Source organism: Schistocerca serialis, chromosome 3 (genome assembly GCF_023864345.2).
Source record: "Schistocerca serialis cubense isolate TAMUIC-IGC-003099 chromosome 3, iqSchSeri2.2, whole genome shotgun sequence".
Lineage (NCBI taxonomy): Eukaryota > Metazoa > Arthropoda > Insecta > Orthoptera > Acrididae > Schistocerca > Schistocerca serialis.
In genome coordinates, this window is record NC_064640.1 from 212,895,520 (window position 1) to 212,916,306 (window position 20,787).

General features: G+C 40.1%; 1 protein-coding gene across 1 annotated transcript in view; it reads left to right on the top strand.

Annotated features, from left to right (window-relative positions):
* Positions 1–20,787, top strand: part of LOC126469934 (serine hydroxymethyltransferase, mitochondrial-like) — a 119,982-nt gene that overhangs the window by 21,335 nt on the left and 77,860 nt on the right. The window lies entirely within an intron of this gene.

Consider the following 20,787-nt stretch of genomic DNA (forward strand, 5'->3'; position numbering starts at 1 on the left):
TTTCATGTTTCCTCTTCATTTATTGCTCTCACGTCAAATGAATACAAAACAGATTTCTGTGGCCAGGAGCTGTCAAGTGAATTAAAATACATTCACGTAAATACAGAAGGCTAAAATATGTTACTAGTTTCAGATTTTATTTTATTTCCACCTTTCTGACAGTCAAGCATTAATCGCCTTGCTGATCAATGAAGTTATATTTGTCGGTTTGTTAAATAAATTTGGTTTTTATTAACCTTTTCTGTTGAGGCAGTTAATTTATTTGAAATGAAGTGTTTAATTCCACACTATTGACTAGTTTCAACTGTTTGCTGCAGTTAAAGTACACATTTTCATCTTCTAGCACATATGGCATTAGACCATAATAGAGAACCAAACATGAGATAATACAGTGCTGATACTCCAAGAAAATTTACATCTGAATCTCAACATAAGAATGAGCACTTTAAGCCAAATTATGCGTTTTAGTATGGTTCACAAAATTTCCATGCTTTTGGAGTATCCTCTGATGTCATAATGTAAGATAATTATTAAAGCTTTCCCGGTGAGGCGTTGTCATGTCGATTAATCGGGTTTCTGCCAGTTATTTGCATTTTTCCTGCGCGATATTTCAGCTGTGTGACTTGCAGTCTTCTTCAGCTGCTGTCTGATACTGATTCCAGTGTGGAATGAGTCTGGTATTTATGCCTATGTTGTGCTAGGTGTTCCCTCTGCGGTCCGTGCCGCATCTGGCACTCTGTCCGTGGTGTGCGCCGACCAATAGCAACGGCTGTAGCATTTTCTCCTAGCCACGGCTGTTCCGAACGCTGTGCACGTACTTTGTGGTTCTTATCCGTTGTCAATATAGCTGAATACCTTTCATCTTCCAATTGTTGTCATTTGAGTCGTTACTTTGCTGTGTCGTGTTATGCATTCCCTCCGAAGTTCTTGCCTCCCAGGAGTGGCTGCAGCATCATTTACAGGCTGATTGTGTTCAGATCGTTGCTCAAGACTCGGAAGAGCATCCTTAGATACTTTGTTGTCTGAGGTGCCATTTCACATACGTCCTTAGTTACATGTACTGGGCTGTCATCTCTAATTCCATCCTTATACTTGTGTCCCTTGGGGTCTGGATGTTGTCAAGTTGCATCGAGTGCTGGGTTCCAGACCGAGCTCAGCTAGAAACTGGTGTCCCGGTTAATGAGATTCTCCACAACCTTAATCTCAATAGATTCTTTGATGACGCTGTCCCAGTATCTCAATGTTTGTGTTAAAATCTTGGCATCATTATACTTCATAGAATGATTGAGTTCTAAACAACGTTCAGCAATCGCTGACTTGGTTGCCTGTCTAAGTCTTGTGTGCCTTTGGTGCTCTTTACACCTTATGTCAACTGTCCTGGTTGTCTGGCCGATGTATGCCATACCACATTCAGTGGCATATTATGATAGCAAGGTGCGATAACTGCTAGACGACCCGGCATACAGACCGATAGAAATCCCAGAGACAGGATGCAGTAGTGTCCTCAGGCACAGCAGGAGGGAATGTGGGCAAGACCCTTGGTGCCCGTTGATGTGGTGTACTGCCCCCATGGAGGAGTCTGGCCATGACTGCATTCCTGTGGTGTAGGCACAGGTGGATTGAACCAGCATCAGGCTAATGGCCAGAGGGGACAACATGTTAAGTTTGGTGCAGTGAAAGCGGAGTGGTGTCTGTGGAGCCAACTGGTGTGTCCTCAACTGTTACCCTTACGAGGATGTCTGGCAATGGCTGCATCATTGTGGTGATGGCATGAAGTGGTTGGGCAGTGTCGGGTGCGGCTGATGGAGGGGACTTTGTGGGTAGGCAGTACAACAATGGCAGATGCCTCTGGGGTTGTTGGTGTGTAGATTCAACCATCGTCATCAATGGATGCCAGTCCTTTGGAAAAGGACTGACTGTGGCTGCATTGTGCAGAGCAGCATTAGGTGTGGGTGAAGGCAAGATGTGGACACACATTGGACGAGAGGAAGGTGCACCGTCTCATCACTAGCTTGGAACTGGGCAGGCCTACCCTCGTGGAAAGGCCAGCCGTGACAGCATGAGTGTTGGGCTTGGCTGGAAGTGAGTGGTTACTGGTGATGAACAAGACCAGCAGAGCATTTATCCTTGTCACCATTTGAAGTGACAGACAATAAGGGTGCAGTGGTGTCATACAAATCCTCATCGCCATCTGAAGTACGTCAGTGCCACCCTTGAGAAGAGGGCCGGCCATGGCGGAAGAGGGTGGTGGCTGTGTGGGAGATGACACTGGAGGATGAATACAGGGCTGGTGCTGGGGCCAGCAAACATTTATCCTTGTCACCATCTGAAGTATCCTAATTGTTAAGGCTGCATGTAATAGCTGATTAGTAAGTAATTATTACCAGGTTGCAATTAATATATTTCTATTTCACAATAAAGAATAGTTCAGGAAAGTCTGCTGTAGACTTAACAGTCCCTGAGAGACACTGCAGCAGCAAGTGAGTTGTGTTACTGCACCATGATGCAGACACAGTGCGGAAGCAGTGTGGCGTAGGTGACTTGATGTGATGTGGCATGGTGGAGTAGCAGTGTAGATGTGAGCTCTAGGACTGGTCTCATTGTGGTTCAGACTGATGGCCACTGGTGCTGCCAGTGCCTAGCCCACAACTGGATTAGAGAGAGTGAACGCTGCCTGCTGGAGGATTGCCACACATTAAGTACCCAGCATGCAGAATGAAAAATGGGGGAGTTGATAGCACTGCAGCCATTGGTGGTCCATGCACTGCTCTAATGTGGCTGGTGCCCCCTGGTGGCACCTGTAATAACCAGTGTGTAAACAAATTATTTGTAAATGATACCACATCTACTGGACACAATACTCACAGAGAGACACCTACAAGCCAAGGCTAAGCAAACCCTCAGGGTGGAGGTGCTATGCTGGGAGTGCAACATAGCTGGTTGTTGTTGTCGTGGTCTTCAGTCCAGGGACTGGTTTGATGCAGCTCTCCATGCTACTCTATCCTGTGCAAGCTTCATCTCCCAGTACCTTCTGCAACCTACATCCTTCTGAATCTGTTTAGCATATTCATCTCGTGGTCTCCCTCTAAGATATTTACCCTCCATGCTGCCCTCCAGTACTAAATTGGTGATCCCTTCATGCCTCAGAATATGTCCTACCAACTGATCCCTTCCTCTAGTCAAGTTGTGCCACAAATTTCTCTTCTCCCCAATTCTATTCAGTACCTCCTCATTATTTATGTGATCTACCCATCTAATCTTCAGCATTCTTCTGTAGCACCACATTTCGAAAGCTTCTATTCTCTTCTTATCCAAACTATTTATCATCCGCGTTTCACTTCCGTACATGGTTACACTCCATACAAATACTTTCAAAATTGACTTCCTGACATTTAAATCTATACTCGATGTTAACAAATTTTTCTTCTTCAGAAACGCTTTCCTTGCCATTGCCATTCTACATTTTATATCCTCTCTGTTTCGACCATCATCAGTTATTTTGCTCCCCAAATAGCAAAACTCCTTTACTACTTTAAGTGTCTCATTTCCAAATCTAATTCCCTCAGCATCACCCGATTTAATTCGACTACATTCCATTATACTCATTTTGCTTTTGTTGATGTTCATCTTATACCCTCCTTTAGAGACACTGTCCATTCTGTTCAGCTGCTCTTCCAGGTCCTTCACTGTCTCTGACAGAATTACAATGTCATCGGTGAAGTTCAAAGTTTTTATTTCTTCTCCATGGATTTTAATTCCTACTCCCAATTCTTCTTTTGTTTCCTTTACTGCTTGCTCAATATACAGATTGAATAACATCAGGGATAGGCTACAACCCTGTCTCACTCCCTTCCCAACCACCGCTTCCTTTTCATGCCCCTCGACTCTTACAACTGCCATCTGGTTTCTGTACAAATTGTAAATAGCCTTTTGCTCCCTGTATTTTACCCCTGCCTCCTTCAGAATTTGAGAGAGAGTATTCAAGTCAACATTGTCAAAAGCTTTCTCTAAGTCTACAAATGCTAGAAATGTGGGTTTGCCTTTCCTTAATCTATCTTCTAAGATAAGTCGTAGGGTCAGTATTGCCTCACGTGTTCAAACATTTCTACGGATTCCTAACTGATCTTCCCCGAGGTTGGCTTCTAGCAGTTTTTCCATTGGTCTGTAAAGAATTCGTGTTCGTAATTTGCAGCCGTGGCTTATTAAACTGATTGTTCGGTAATTTTCACATCTGTCAATGCCTGCTTTCTTTGGGATTGGAATTAATATATTCTTCTTGAATTCTAAGGGTATTTTGCCTGTCTCATACATTTTGCTCACCAGATGGTAGAGTTTTGTCAGGGCTGGCTCTCCTGAGGCTATCAGTAGTTCTAATGGAATGTTGTGTATTCCTGGGGCCTTGTTTCGACTTAGGTCTTTCAGTGCTCTGTCAAACTCTTCCCGCAGTATAATATCCCCCATTTCATCTTCATCCTCTTCCATTTCCATAAAATTGTCCTCGAGAACATCGCCCTTGTATAGACCCTCTATATACTCCTTCCACCTTTCTGCTTTCCCTTCTTTGCTTAGAACTGGGTTTCCATCGGAGCTCTTGATATTCGTGCAAGTGGTTCTCTTTTCTCCGAAGGTCTCTTTAATTTTCCTGTAGGCAGTATCTATCTTACCCCTAGTGAGATTAGCCTCTACATCCTTACATTTGTGCTCTAGCCATCCCTGCTTAGCCATTTTGCACTTCCTGTCAGTCACATTTTTGAGACATTTGTATTCCTTTTTGCCTTCTTCATTTACTGCATTTTTCTATTTTCTCCTTTCATCAATTAAATTCAGTATCTCTTCTGTTACCAAGGATTTCTACCAGCCCTCATCTTTTTACCTACTTGATCCTCTGCTGCCTTCACTACTTCATCCCTCAAAGCTACCCATTCTTCTTCTACTGTATTTCTTTCCCCCATTCTTGTCAATTGTTCCATAATGCTCTCCCTGAAACTACCTACAACCTCTGCTTCTGTCACTTTATCCAGGTCCCATCTCCTTAAATTCCCTCTTTTTGCAGTTTCTTCAGTTTTAATCTACAGTTCATAACCAATAGATTGTGGTCAGAGTCCACATCTGTTCCTGGAAATGTCTTACAATTTAAAATCTGGTTCCTAAATCTCTGCCTTACCATCATATAATCTGTTTGAAGCCTTTCAGTATCTCCAGGCTTCTTCCATGTATACAACCTTCTTTCCTACTATCGAATTTGTCACCCATGACAATAAATTTTCATCTCCCTTCACTATCTGAATAATTTCTTTTATCTCATCATACATTTCATCAATCTGTTCGTCATCTGCAGAGCTAATCGGCATATAAACTTGTACTACTGTGGTAGGCATGGGCTTCGTATCTATCTTGGCCACAATAATGCGCTCACTATGCTGTTTGTAGTAGCTTACCCGCATTCCTATTTTTTTATTCATTATTAAACGTACCCCTTCCTTTCCCCCTATTTGATTTAGTATTTATAACCCTGTATTCACCTGCCCGGAAGTCTTGTTCCTCCTACCACCAAACTTCACTAATTCCCACTATATCTAACTTCAACCTATCCACTTCCCTTTTTAAATTTTCTAACCTACCTGCCCAATTAAGGGATCTGACATTCCACACTCCGACCCGTAGAACACCAGTTTTCTTTCTCCTGATAACAACGTCCTCCTGAGTAGTCCCCACCCAAAGATCCGAATGGGGGACTATTTTACCTCTGGAACATTTTACCCAAGAGGACGCCATCATCATTTAACCATACAGTAAAGCTACATGTGCTCTGGGAAAACTATGGCTGTGGTTTCCCCTTGCTTTCAGCCGTTCGCAGTTTCGCAGTACCAGCACAGCAAGGCTGTTTCGTTTAGTGTTACAAGGCCAGATCAGTCAATCATCCAGACTGTTGCCCGTGCAACTACTGAAAAGGTTGCTGCCCCTCTTCAGGAACCACACGTTTGTCTGGCCTCTCAACAGATACCCCTCTATTGTGGTTGCACCTATGGTACAGCTATCTGTATCGCTGAGGCACGCACACCTCCCCACCAACGGCAAGGTCCATGGTTCATGGGGGAAGGACATAGCTGGTATACGGACAATATGTAGCAATAGGCTTTGGGATGTTGGTGTAGAGGGAGGTAACATCAACAGTAACGAGCAGCGTACTGAGTTGGAAAGGAACAGGAACTGTGGAGAGTCAGTAGAGGAAATAGTCGGTGTCCTTTGTATAGGAGGATGGTTATGGGCTATAGGCTGAAGGTGTTGGTCCGAAAGTGCAGAAATTACCTCTGTGGGCATGTAGTAATGATGCAGCTCTGTAGTCATAAGTAAACTATACATGTTTCCTGCAGGGTGCTAAATAGTGACAATCTTAGGGATCTTACGCAACAGTGTTTGTTTGATTTTCAATTTTAGTGGATCTAGGTTCCATGAACTGTGACTTTCCACTGTTGGCAGTCATCTGTTGCTGCAAACTTTGGATACATTTCAGTAGCCATTATGTACTTGCACAGGAGACACAATATTCTGATGTTGTTCCCAACAATGGCTGTAATGTCTGCAGAGCTTTGAAGTACACTGATCAGGCAGAACTTTATGGCCACCTACCTAGTAGCTGGTATGTCCACCACTGGCACGGATAACAGTGGCGACGCATTGTGGCATGTAAGCATTGGGCCCTTTGTAGGTTGCTGGAGGGAGTTCCCACAAAATCTGCAAACACAAGTCGTCTAATTCCCATAAATTCCAGGAAAGGGGATGATGAACTCTGACATCTTGTTCAGTCGCATTCCAGATATGCTGAGTTGGGTTCAAATTTGGCGAATTGTGGGGCTGGGGGAGGGGGGGGGGGGGGGGGCAAAACATTAACCAGAACTTGCGGCTGTGTTCCTTGAACCACTCCATCACACTCTGGCCTTGTGACCTAGTGCATTATTGTATTGAAAAACGCCACTGCTCTTGGGAAACATGATCATCATGAACGCTTGTACGTGGTCCGCAACCAGTGTACAATACTCATTGGCTATCATGATGCCTTGCATGAGTTCCGCTGGACCCATGGATGCCCATGTGTATGTTCCCCAGAGCATAATGGAACTGCCACCAGCTTGTCTCCGTCCCGCAGTACTGGGGTCGAGGAGCTGTTCACCTGGAAGACAACAGATTTGTGCCATCCCATCAGCTTGATGAAGAAGGTATCAGGATTCATCAGACAATGCAACACTCTCTCACTGTGCCAATGTCCAATGCTGATGGTCATGTGCCCATTTCAGTCGTGCATGGATCGGCGGCTGCGGATGCTCATCGTTACGAGTGTTTGGTTCACTTTGTGTTCAGACAAACTTGTACTCTGCCCAGCATTTTAGTGTGATGTTAGTTCCACCATAGTTCGCCACTTGTCCTTTTTTACCAGCCCGCCCACACTACGTCGTCAGACATCTGTAGTGGGGGATGGCCGCCCAACCCCATCATATCTGGACATGGTTTCACCTTGGTTTTGCCACATGTTGACACTCACCACAGCACTCCTCCCCATACCCATCAAGTAGTGCAGTTTCCGAAATGCTTCTGCTGAGCCTCTGGGCCATCCCACACTACGTCGTCAGACATCTGTAGTGGGGGATGGCCGCCCAACCCCATCATATCTGGACATGGTTTCACCTTGGTTTTGCCACATGTTGACACTCACCACAGCACTCCTCCCCATACCCATCAAGTAGTGCAGTTTCCGAAATGCTTCTGCTGAGCCTCGGGCCATCACAATCTGCCCTCGGTCAAACTCTGATTGATTGCACACTTTCCCCATTCTACACAAGAACAACATGCTCACTGATACTACATGCACATAGTAGCAGTCATTCCTCACCAAGTGATGCTGCAATCACCTGAACGCGTTTATGTCAATAGTATGTCTGTGGTGATAATGTTCTGGCTGATCAGTGTGCATTAGTGTAGAAGTTAATGGTAAGTTTCAGAAAATGGATGTCCTTCTTAAATGATACTTGACATGTCAGTAGTTTCAGAGAATACTAAAAACATGATGTATTTGCCTTAAGGTATGATAATATATTCCCAACATTCCAGTTTGCAGGAACTTAAGCAGTATTTCCACTTGATATGCTGAGTGGTAGCTCATTGTAAATATGGATAAACAAAAGATAATAGGTGGAAGGGAAAAGAATCAATATCATATTGAAAGATAACTAGTAGACTTCTGAAAATGTCATTTCAATACATAAGGGAATATTCTGATGTGATGTGAAACAGGGAAGCATATTATATTGGTAGTGGTAAAGATAACCTGAATATTTAGATTTGTAAAGATGTTTCTGTGAAAGCATGATGCATCTGTAAAGGAAAGTGCATATGAGGTCTGGTCAAATGGTAACTGAACTTAAAGAGGAAAAATTTTTCATTCAACTTCCAGATGTTTCAAGCTTGTCCGTTCAGAGTACTCTCTCTGTTCCCTCCCTACTCACACATGTTGTAGTGGTGTTTCCATTGTACCATGCAGTCCTGGAAAGTTTATTTTGGAATGTCCTTCACTGCCGGTGATCAGTTCTCTGTAATCACTGATGGCATCCAAAGTTGTGTCATTGACAAAATTGCATCCATTGAACTCTGATTTTAATTTTGGAAACACGAAAATGATATGAATTGAGATCTTGGAGTATGCTATGAAGAATAGTCTGCTTTTTGGCATGAATTACACAAATTGACATGTTGTCATGGTGATAGTTCTTTGTTGTTTTGCCACAGCTATAGTCTTCTTTCTGAATTTTCTCATGCCACATTTTAAAAAACACTAGCATAGTAGTGATGACTGGTTGTTTGACCTGAAAACAAAAATATGAAAGTCACAATTTCATGGATTTTTGAAAAACAAAAATACTGTTAACATGTCATTGGCATTAGAGTGAGGCTGTCCTGCTGATTTTGGGCTTCAAGATCCTTTTGTCTTAATTTCATAGCCATGATACCAGTCTTTGTCTCCTGTGATGCATGACTGTTTAGTCATCATCAGCTTCTTTGAGGAGTTTATTGCTAACATTCACTCAATTGTTCTTTCTTCTCTGCAGTCATCAAACAAAGAATAAAATTTACAGTAACACAATGCATGTTCCCAATTTATTTTGTTAAAATCTCATGACTCAAGCCAATTGAGGTTCCAACCTTCTTCGCAAGTTTCCTCACAGGTAACTTACGCTATTAATCAGATTCTTGATATACTGAAAGCAAGTGCCACAACTCAAGGACCATCTTCAGTTGCTTGTCTGCAACTTTTTAATTGGAAGAACCATTCATAACATCGTGTACAACCTATAATGTTATCAGTGTTGTGCTGCTTCAAAAGTTGAAACATTTCCGTAAAGGTTTCGTCTCATTCATACAAATTTTTTGGCATCCACCCTATCTTGAATGAAGTTAATATTCTGTTGTGTGGATAAAAAAAACTGCAAACTGCATACAGTACAGTAAAGCTAGAGGAACAGATAAGCCATAATATCCACCTATCTTATATACTTCATATGCGACTGTACTGAAAAATGTAATGCAGAATGTGAAAGAGCCTTATTGGAACTGGAAGGTACTAGTACTTGTAGTTAAAAGTATTCTTTCAAAAAAATCCACTAGTTACAAAGTTGAGAAGTTTCAGAGCCGTCAGGCCACACAACTCTAATATCTTCATACCAGTCAAATGTTGAATAAATTGTACATATTGTGGAAAGTGTCAGACAGAAATCATCAGTTACATCAGTGAATGTTCTAACTGTGGAGTCACCGCCAGACACCACACTTGCTAGGTGGTAGCCTTTAAATCGGCCGCGGTCCATTAGTATACGCCGGACCCACGTGTCGCCATTGTCAGTGATAGCAGACCGAGCGCCACCACACGGCAGGTCTAAAGAGACTTACTAGCACTCGCCCCAGTTGTACAGCCGACTTTGCAAGGAAAGGTTCACTGACAAATACGCTCTCATTTGCAGAGACGATAGTTAGCATAGCCTTCAGCTACATTTGCTACGACCTAGCAAGGCGCCGTATTCAATTGATATTTATTATATGAAGCATGTATCATCAAGAGCGATGTTCTACAATTATGGATTAAAGTTAAGTATTCCAGAAGCTACGTACTTTTCTTTATAGCATTCATTACGTATCCTGTTTCAGACCTCACGCCAGCCTGCGTGAGTTTAAGCGCGTGTCTTTCAGCTTCCTCTCATTGTGTCTAGGCTGTCTTGTCTAGACACAACACTAACCATTGCTGGTGTCAAACCATGACTGAGAAAACAAATGGGTTGGAGGAAGGGAAGATAAACCAGTTAAGTGCTTCCAATACTCCAGTGAAATATGAGTGTTCTTGTTGCTTGTAGGGAACTGAGATTCCTGGAACAAAGATCTTCATCATGTTAGCAAGATAGATATTTTAAACATTTAACCACCCTTATTGCTGCTCCAGCAGAATCAATGCCCGTCCCCACCCTTTCTCAGGAACTCCTCATTGAAAACCAGTCTGTGGCAGATACACAAAGTTGCTATGGCCGTCAGAGATCTCAAGTGTGTCTTGAGGGTCAGGAAAGTCCGAGAAACAAAGTTAAACAGTAAGTGCAGTTAAGCATTGTGCAAGTCGAGGTGAAGAAAACACTGCTGTCCCCCCTCCCCCTCAAGTGAAAACTTCACCAATAATTTCACCTACAGCAAAATGGGATATGAAATCATGACACATTGCATGTTGACTGACAGTGTATAATCACTGCAGCAGTGCGTGGCGCCATTGGTCTTCTGAATAACCATTAAAGGGGTGTGTGATGCTTCCTCTGTTTTTTGCTGATGAATAGTTGATCTTTAAACAACATCCCTTATGAGCAAACCAATTGCGAATTTACCTGAAGTTGTTTGCACCTTAGGTAGTTCAGCTATGTGTGGCTGTTTAAAAAAGAGTAGCACAATGTAGTCACAGGGTCAAGCCACGCGTATCTGCTTTCATGCCCAGCAGCTAACTAACTGCTAATAATAATCTGTCTCTGTGATCCTGCCATCAATAATCTTTGCATTGGCTAGAATCACGAATGGATAAGACCCACAGAAATATAAAATAAAGATAAATAAATTATTTAATAAAAAGGGTTCTATTCTAACATCTGTAGTTGATTTAGGCTACAGAAAATTATGTTGAATAATATTTCTTCAAGCTAGTACATCTTAAATAAATGGAAAGTGGTCCTATGATTTCTAGTTAATACGCAGATGGAAAATAACCTTATCAAATGCAGTAAAGTTACATTGAGAGCATTATAAGAATGGTAGTAAAATACTTAAGCCAAATAATCGGAGACTCGTGAAAACGAAGACCATTTCATGATCACAATACACGAAACATTTGCCAGCTCAAAGTAGTTCAGAGTTCAGTATGAGGATTCACAAATTAATGCAAGTGGTATAAAGAATAGTGAATCATACTGTGTTTTCAGTTCCGTAATGCAAGTGGAAAAAGTTAGAATATCAAAGTGACTGTTCACCACCCATGATAAATCCCAACACGACTGAATATCACACATTATCTCAAATGATTTACGATAAATTACAAATAAAAGTTTGTTCATAAGTAAATAAGCTAGTATTCTTATAAAAGTGCACACACATTAAATGACAATGAATTTTTGTTAAATATTGTTTAAACAATTATTTATGCCTGCTTGCCAGAAGCGTCTTTCAGCACTCTTTTTAATAGTGAAGTCAGCTACCACAAGCGATTGACACTTCTTAAATTAACATGATTTTGTATTACCAGTTGAAATTAATATTTAAATAAAGTTACTAGCAAAATAGTAAAATATTCATTAAGTAAATACCCAAGTATCACCAGATATGATGTATTCATGCTGCATTAATTTGCTGTGTTATCATGGAGGATACAGTGTTCTGACAGACATTTGCGTAATAAAAAGATATAAAAGATGCCATAAGTCAATAAGTAAAATAGATACAGATATGTAGCTTTCAGGAATGATAACTATAGCACAGTGCTACCCTCTGAAATATCATTTGCTTAAATTGCATGAAGCATTTAAAAGTTGTTAATTTAAAGGGTCATTGAGAAAATATTTAGTCACTGGCCACTGTAAATATTAACTTCAGTAGTTTCAAAGATATTGTAAATATTGTAGCACTTCATTTTTCTGAGATTGCTGATGTATTCAGACTTGCTTTATTGTGTAACTGTAATTTATTGTTAAATTTTACAGGGGTGTAAGAAGCCATCTTTCAGTTTGTCAGACACTCCCCCATTGCTAGAGCATAGCCCTCATAAGCAGTCAGTGCATCATCCAAATTCCATGTACCGCGATTTTCCCATTTCCAGCCTAGCGTTTGTACCCACAACTGGGCTCATCAGCAATGGTCACTGTGGGGGGGCTGACTGAGGCACTTGGGCGGCCCTGGGGCTCTCTGCAAGTGTTCAGCTTCACACATCTCACCTGATACCAATTCTAGGCAGCTGATTAGCTCACCTACATACATGTAAAGTTACAGGTGGCCCACTAACTCATCGAAATAGGAGAGGTGATGCCTTCATCCTGCCAATGCTGCAACTTGGCCTTTATCTGTCACACATGGTAAAGGGAATGGAGTGAGGACCACAGAATTTAGGTACCATTGAAGCCTTAAGAGAAATTTGTGCCTCAAAATTATCTGCCCAGCCCAAGGAATTCTGAAACAGTATGACAGTATGACTTCAGTAAGGAGTCCAAATTGTGAAAAAGAATGGATTGAGGACACTAAATGCACTTCGTCAATCCACTGGAAGCTAAAAATAGGAAATGTATTTAGCATTAAAACATTTTGCGTCAATATTTAGTTGACAAAAAATAATGTAAGTTGCTGTTCACATTATTACAATGCAGAGATGGAGAATTGCCCCCACAAAGGAATGCCTTGTTTACTATAAGACGCAACCTAACGGAGTGTCCATTGAAACTCTGATCACCCCAAGATCCTGTACCTATCTTAATTAATGAGGAGGCTGACCACTGCTTATCTGTCTGCTTGAAAGTCGACCAGTCACCCATCCACTACCAACGTCAGCAAAACACACCGGGCTTCCACATGTAGGGTGTTGGATGCAGCCCCCCCCCCCCCCCCCCCCCCCCGAATCCAGCTAAAACACCGGGGCAACCGATGACTGACTCATGGCCCACTGACTTCGCAAACAGTTGCCAAATAGTCTGATGGCATACTCCTCACGTAACTACAACATGTGGTCAATCTCGTCACCACACATAACTACAACATATGGTCAATCTCGGCAAGCTTGTAATAAATGACAGCTGGGACAGGACCACTGTCTTACCAATGAACAGAAGGAGAACAACGCCAAGGATTCAGAAAATGCTGCTGTTAGTAATTGCGATGCTGTGAGTGGCACAAACCCGCCAAGCTCAGCATGGGTGAGGGTGGGCAACGTAGCAGTGACACTGCAGCACTGTTGATCAGGATTTGAAGTTGATCTCTGGCTGCAAGACTGGCAGTGCAGGTCCCCACCTACTTCTGGCTCTTGAACCTTTCACATTTCACAATGTTTCATTACATTTCTACAACCGTTTTGCTTCACTTCCTTTTCCTTTAGTTTTATGCCTTAGCTGAATCTCCTAAAGATTCAAATCGTCTGTCTAAGCTGCCCCAGAAAAGTGGACCAACCTGCCCCAATGCCTTTTCAATCTTTTTATGTCTTTATATTCATCCTTATTTTGATACTTGTTTGTTATCTATTACTTTTATTATTCTGTGACTTGAGAATTCTGCCACACCTCACTGTATTTTATTACTTCATATGTTAGTTTTTCTTTCACTCTACTTTTTGCCTGCTTCTGTGTCTCAGATGACACAAAAGAACAAATTAGTTGTCCACCCTTTTCTTCTCATGGATTTATTTAAGTTTCAGTTATTAAAGGAAGAAGGAACTAATGACTTCACTAATTAGCACATTTTAACCCCCATAGTCAGTCAGTCTGTCTATGCTATTGTTTCCACAGACAGGACAACTTCAGTTGTGATGGATAGCCAGGAGTTGAATGACAAGCATTTTTAATGCTTGAACCATTCCTCACCTTTCCCCTCTGAACACCATCTTACAAGCAGTTCCTATATATGTGCATGTGTAGACCATATATTCTCCAAATCTGCCCCCACATGATGCTTAGACCAAACAGCTCTTGACCTCATTGCACAGCTCTATCAACTGTTTATCCTTTTCGGAAATTTTGGTGCATGTAAATAAATGAGCTTTATCATCTGCTACAGTGGTTGAGCTGTTGATGGCAGAAGCTTGTCAGAATCAGTTGTAGTATGTCTTCTGGATCACATTCAGGGACCGTACATCATCACAGCTATTTTAGTGCCACAAAGAGGAGCAAATATTCGTGCTCCAGCAAAGCAAATGGGTGTCTGTACAGCTAACTTCCTGTGTTGGATCTAAAGGTAGTAGATGAGTTGGTTATTTGGACAGTGAAGTAACTGATGATAGCTGAAACAGAGAAGATATGAAATGTGACTGTCAATAGCAATGAAACATATCTGAAAAAGAGGAATTTGTTAACATAGAGTATAAACTGCAAGGTTGGGAAGTCTTTTCTGAAGATATTTGCCTGCAGTATAGCCTTGTATGGAAAGAGCCATGGACAGTAAGCAGTTCAAACTAGAAGAGAATACAAGAAATTTTGAAATGTGGTGCTACAGAAGAATGCGGAAGATTAGTTGGGTAGATTAACTAATGAGGATGTTGTGAATTTAATAAAGAAATTTATTGCATGACTTCACTAAAAGAAGGGTATCAGTTGACATTCCAAGCCAGCAAGGAATCACCAGTTTGGGGGAGAGAGAGAGAGAGAGAGAGAGAGAGAGAGAGAGAGAGAGAGAGAGAGAGAGAGAGAGAGAGAAATATATATCGGTATGCAATTCCAAGGTTTAAGGTTTTCTATTTTACATTGCTCGAGCATTTCTCTTCCTTTCATACAGGATATACTGTACTGTTATGATCCTAGCTTTGTGTCTCAGAATGTATTTGATATCACTGTCATGCTTACTTGATAAGAGCTCCAAATATTGGGGCACTATAGAATTCATTGCCCTAGTGTCTTGTGCGTTATTTCCTTAACAGATCTACTGCACTTTCCCAGAACCCTTCCATGAGAGTTAAGTCTTCGCCTTGCCTAGTATTGATTTTATTCAATCATTTCATTTAGTACTGATGCTTAGTCAATTTGGAAATTTTGTCTGAGTGTTTCTGCATTTCATTTATATTGTCCAATAATGATAATTTCCTATACACAACAGCATCATCGAGTAGCAATATTATAGTGCTGCTGATACTATTTGATACTCATAGAAAACATTAGAGGTCTTTAAACATTAGAGGTCTTTTTTATGCTTACTTGAAGCTGAAGGAACATCTATTGAACATTTGCCATGCAGTATAACTCAGTGGATTCTGTTTGTCAAATATTCATCAAGTCAATCACAGATCAGTGAAGGAGCTTGGCATGATCATATCTTAATTAGTGGTTAATGATATGGGGCAGTGTTGACTACCTTTACACCTATACATCTGGGCTTCCTCAAGGAAGTCTAATAGACCCTCTGCTGTTCTTAATCTGGATAAATGATTTAAGATACAAGCTAAGCAGCCCTCTTAAATCGTTTGCATGTTATGCTGTTGTTTACCATCTAGTAAGGCCACCAGAAGTTCAAAACAAATAACATGATTTATGCAAGTTATCTGCATGATGTGAAAAGTGGCAATTGACTCTGAACAGTAAAAGGTGTGATGCCATTCCTGTTAAACTTTGGTTACATGATGAACCATACAAACGTAAAGGCTGTCAATTCAACTGATTACCCTGGGATTACAATTACAAACCTCTTAAATTGGAACCATCACATAGAAAATGTTGTGTGGAAGCTGAACTAAGGACTGTACTTAATTGGCCGAACACTTAAAAGGTGTAAAAAAATTTAGTAGACTGCCTACACTGTGCTTGTCCTTCCTCTTCTGGGGTATTGCTGTACAGTATGGGGTCCTTACCGGTTAGGACTGGCAGAGGACATCAAAGAAGTTCAGGGGAGGGCACATCATCGTGTACTATCACAAAATAGGTCAGCGAGTGTCTTGGATATGAAAGCTAGTATGAGTGACAATCATTAAAACAAAGATTTTTTTCATTACAGTGAAGTACTTCCACAAAAATTACATCACCAGTTTCTCCTCTGAAAGCCAAAACATACTGTTGACTCCCACCTACATAGAGAGAAGTGACCATCTTTCTAAAAATAAAAGAAATCAAAGCTTGCACAGGAAGCTTCAGGTGTTCATTGTTCCCATGCACTTTTAGAGAGCAGAAGGGTTGAGCAATAGTCAGAAGGAGGTTCCATGTTCCCTCTACCAAACACTTAAGAGTGAATTGCAGCATAATGATGTAGATATCTAGATGAATATAGGTTAGTGTGCAAGTTTACATGTGTTTCTTGTTTTGGTGATTTGATTGTGGAATGTTGTTGTGGTGATGGTAGCTGGTGTGCTAACTTGAGGTTACTAAATATTAGTTATGTTGTAGAATAGGACCAAAATAAAGAACACAGTGGCAGCTTTGTTGACTAACTGTCAACAAAATAAAGATGATCTCTTCTCTGGTTAGAGGCTTCAGCTACTATTGCAAAGCTCTCTTTATAAATGTATGCATTAAAGATAAATCAAAATAGTGCTTTATGGAAAACAACACACACATCTTCAAAATTCTTAGTAAGTACTAAGTTTGAGGTATTGTCTTCAACCTTTATTAGTGTAGGATAAGCAGTGGTCAGTAAAACCATTTCCTGCTTCACTCTGTGTGCTCTCAAATTGGTCCCATATTCTGCATCTGCACCTATACTCTGCAAGTCACTTTATGGAGTATGATGGAGGGGCTTTTGTGTAAGAATGGCACTTCCCCCTTCTCCTGTTTGTCACAAGTACTTCATGGGAAGAATGATTGCTGGTAAACCTCAGTTTGAATTCATATCTTTCTAATTTTATTTTCATGGTATTTTTGTGAGATGTGTGGAGATGAAAGCAATATATTGATTGACTCTTCTAGGACCAAATCCTCTTGGAATGTTAACAGTAAACCATATTGTGATGCTGCATGCCTCTCTTGTAGTATCTGCCACTGAAGTTGACCGAGCATCTTCATGACACTTATTAAATGAACCTGTAACAAAATGTGCTGCTCTTCTTTGAATATTCTCTGTTTTGTCTATCAGTCCTATCCCAGACTGATGAGCAATATTAGAGTATTGCTTGGAAAAGGGTTTCGTAAGCTACCTCCTTTATGGCTGGAGTAATTTCCTGAGGATTATTTTTTTTTTTTTTTTTTTTTTTTTTTTTTTTTTTTTTTTTTTTTTTTTTGTGACTGTTCCAGTTATGATCACTTTGTATGCGTACGCCTAGATATTTTATGTATGTGACTGCTTGCAGTGATTATTCTGCATCATGTAATGTACAATAATGGATCTTTCTGTGTGTGTTACATTTGTTTATGTTGAGGGCCAGTTGCAAATCCCTGCACCACATGTCAGTCCTGCAGATCTTCTTGCATTTCGCTACAGTTTTGTAGCATTGTAATTTCTCTGTATACAACAGCATCACCTGTGAAAAGCCTTGTGGAACGTCAGACATTAACCATCTGGTCATTTATATACCAGATGTCCTTCCTAAGAGTCATCAGGTTATTTTTTCCTATGTGTCAGCATCTATTTGCAATTTTATTTCTGAAATGTGTAACTGGAGTCATTCAAAACAAGTACTATTCATCATGTCTTTCACGTGACCCCTGTTGTTGCTGGAAAGCCTCAGTTTTTCCCATTACAAATCAAATTATTTTAAAGAAGAATTTACGTGCCCATTTGATAGTGGTACCAAATTAGTCAAATTTGTTATTTTTTTGGTTGAGATGTATTAACAGGGACTGTAAAACACAAAGAATAACCAGTACTCTAGCAGCGAGTGAGTAGCATGGTGGTAGCACCCAGCACAGGCCAGGGGGGTGCTGTTATTGCTGGAGTACTGATTATTCTTCATGTTTTGCTGTCCTGTTAATACATCTCGATAAAACAAATAATGGACTGGACTAACCTGGAACTCCTCTATCAAATGAGCACATAAAACTCTGCTTTAGAAAGAATTTTGTTTGTAACAAGGAAACAAACTGATGCTTTCCACCAACAATAGGTGTCACATGAAAGATGTGATGTGCTGCATTTATTTAGGCTCACTCCAGCTAAACATTGCAAAAAGTAAGTGGCATATATCTGCTGAAACACCAGAGAAAGTGCATCTGATGACTTTTAGGAGGAACACCCTGTATATTGTGTAAACGAATAATCCAGCAACACTCCCTTAAGGTATGCCTGAAGCTACTTTTATGTGTGAAGCAAAAACTTGCCTCTGAAAATAACTAGTTACCCTCATCTGTACATTAAAGAATTCAAGTTTGTTTATTTTATTCTTCAGTCAAGTTTTCAACAATTTTTTATGTGAAATAATGACTTAGTGTTCATTCTTTGAGGAAAAAATTAACATTTTTCTTATTTATAACATGTAAGACGGTGTAGTAAACTTTTGTATAACAGTGTTATCTATTATGTAAATTACCAAGGAATATGATAATTACAAATGATGGTGTTCACTAATGCACGAGTTGGAAGCTTTCCATGTGCCTGTAGGCTGCTCATTCCCTCCTATGTGTAATGAATAATAGTGTGGTATCAAACATTAAATAAATGTTCATCCATGGTCTTGTTTATTATTATTATTATTATTATTATTATTATTATTATTATCACGGAGAATTAAAAGGAGAAAAAAAAGACTAAACTAAATTTGAATTGGGTTGTTACCATGCACATTTACAATTTTTTATTTGATTTTAATGTGGTGAAGCCTTCAAATAAAACTTCACAGGCACTTGATATATCATCATCATAAAGTATGTTAACCCATGTGGGATCAACATTTGTTTTCCTTTTGCCATGGATTTCCAATGACTTTGACATCCAAAAACATTATTCATAGAGAAATTTCTGCATTTAAAAAATTTAATCCCTGTTGCTTTGTGAACCCCACTTCCAGAACAATGGCCCCACATTGATAAATAGCTACATTTTCTTGGACGTTCCATTTTTTGAACAGTAGTTTTGCTAGAGTATTGTATAAATAAGAACAACATTACATTTACATTAAATATTTATTCTTTCGTACTTGAAAACTCTTTACAGATTTGTTAAAATATCACTGAAAAAATGTAATGAATTAAAATACAGTTACTTTTCTTGAAGACTCACAAATGGGTGGTGACATTACACTTCAAGCGTTTCATAGTTTTTTCCTTCCCCCAGTCCACATTGTCTGTTTATGTCCTTTTTGCTATATAGTGTCCTTCATTATTATATCTAACTTCTTTCATTACCTTCTTTGCAACATATCTAACACAGTTGGCAAGTTGTCTTCTGATGAATTTTTTTGATGATATTTTAGTTAGTATGTCACATCACATGTCATGTGATTGCAAGAAAATCAGAAGTTTGTTCCTTGCTCATTGTATTCCCTCCGGAGAGTTGCAAGCATTTTCTACCAATGCACTTGCTGGGAATATTATTGGTTGCCAATACCACTTTTGCCCATAATTTATGTTCTATATTTGTATACATTCTCATACAGGCAATTCACTCCACCTATGTTCGTATAAACAGAATCGCATTCCCAGTTCTGTTTGGTGTGATCTTCATTAAAAAGAAGTGAAGTAGTTGTCAAAAACAGATTACAGCTGGTTTTCCCTTTCAGAGCACTGACAAGATTCATGACAATATCAATCTTTGGTAAACTGTTACCAGTTCTTGTTCCATGATATACAGCAGGCATCAGGCTTCATAACTGAATCTCATTGGCTCACCATGCATGTGTTGTTCTGCTTCATCCACTGACAAATTTACATCCCCATGATAAAATGTCTTCCATTTTTCATTCACTGATTGTAACAAAGGCCAAACTTTAGAGTATTTATTATCAGGATATAAGTTATTATTGTCTTAAACGTAAATGTTTCTCGTAATTTGTATAAACCTCTTCCAGGGCGTAGCATTAAAAATAGTGGTGTTTTGACAGTTGTCACCCTTTTTCATAATACACCTTCAATCTAGGAACCTGAGAATAAGCAAATACAAGTAAAATTGTGAAATATATTTCAAGGTCATTAACAGTATTGTGTAGTTGAAAATTTTTAGTTTTCATAGCATATTAGTTGGTATAAGTTGCAATCATGGTTCATTATCAAAGAAAAGCTTACATAATGCAATAGGACTCTATTCCTGTAATAAAATTAAAGGATTCAGAGTTCACTGCTTCCCTTCATCAATAGAAAGGTCAGTGTACAAGTGTTTCTTCTGTAAACAACGCTTCTTATTTTCTGTTGTCTCTATTTTGTGTTGAAAGTCAGAGTATTGTGGTGGAAGTGTTACCAGTTTCTTACAACTCATTACTTTGTTCAGAAGGTTCTTCATCAGCTGCACCACCTTCATTTTCATTCATGAAGTTTCGTACAGCAACTGGTTTCACATTGCTCCCAACTATAGTGGTGGCTGTACCTTCTTCTTCTGCTGAATTCTTTTCCAGAGAGATGGTCCCTTCTTCATCACCACTGTTCTCATCCGAGTCCTCTACATTTTTGTGGAGAGCTT